The following is a 1,009-nucleotide window of genomic DNA, read 5'->3' on the forward strand; positions in this document are numbered from 1 at the left end:
GAACTCTTATATTACAGGATTAATTGATTAGGGTTTAAAAGGTTCTGATTTTTGAGTATCACAATATATATTCATCAACCATATTTGGTATCATAGTTGTATCACAGTAGTATTTATCAACCAGATTTGGTATCACAGTGGTATCACAGTGTGTTTTTGTTGTTTTATAAAGTGCATCATAATTATTTTGTTGTTAAAGTGTAACATAATGTACCAGGATAGTGTTGTTTTATTAAGTGTATCACATCGTATTTTTTTCGTTAATTTATGAAGGGTATCACAGTGTGCATCATTTCTTTGTCGGAATAAGGTTCGTCGGAGAGATGAATAAGGTTCGTCGGAGAGATGAATAAGGTTCGCCGGAGAGAGGAGAGTGTAACACAATGTATCAGGGTAGTGTTGTTTTATTAAGTGTATCACATCGTATTTTTTCGTTAATTTATGAAGGGTATCACAGTGTGCATCATTTCTTTACCGGAATAAGGTTCGTCGGAGAGATGAATAAGGTTTGCCGGAGAGAGGAGAGTGGAGAGAGAAGATTTTAAAAATACCTAAAATGCCCTTTAATTGAATTTTTAAGTCAAATTACCAAAATTATCAGTTTCCTAATTTATCCATTGATTCGTGGTTGAGATTGGTTCTCACAGTTACCACAAACAACTCAGTTCTCCCTTGAATGACCCCCTATATATATATATATATATATATATACAAACAACACACATACATACATACATACTTATTTTCTTGAATTTTATGTGTTATATTTTTATATTTAGGTATTGTGTATATATATATATATATATATATATATATATATATGCATGTGTTATAAGTATATATACCCGTTAGCCCGTGTTATATACATATATGTTTACACGACGTTGTATGTGTTATATGTATATATACCTGTCGGTCAATTATATATACACATATATATATATATACATGTGTACTAGTTGCTAAACACGATTGGATGAATGAATATATGTTTAAACGTATGTGTATA

The sequence above is a fragment of the Cynara cardunculus genome, unplaced genomic scaffold (assembly GCF_001531365.2).
Source record: "Cynara cardunculus var. scolymus isolate 2C unplaced genomic scaffold, CcrdV1 Un_Scaffold_1964, whole genome shotgun sequence".
Lineage (NCBI taxonomy): Eukaryota > Viridiplantae > Streptophyta > Magnoliopsida > Asterales > Asteraceae > Cynara > Cynara cardunculus.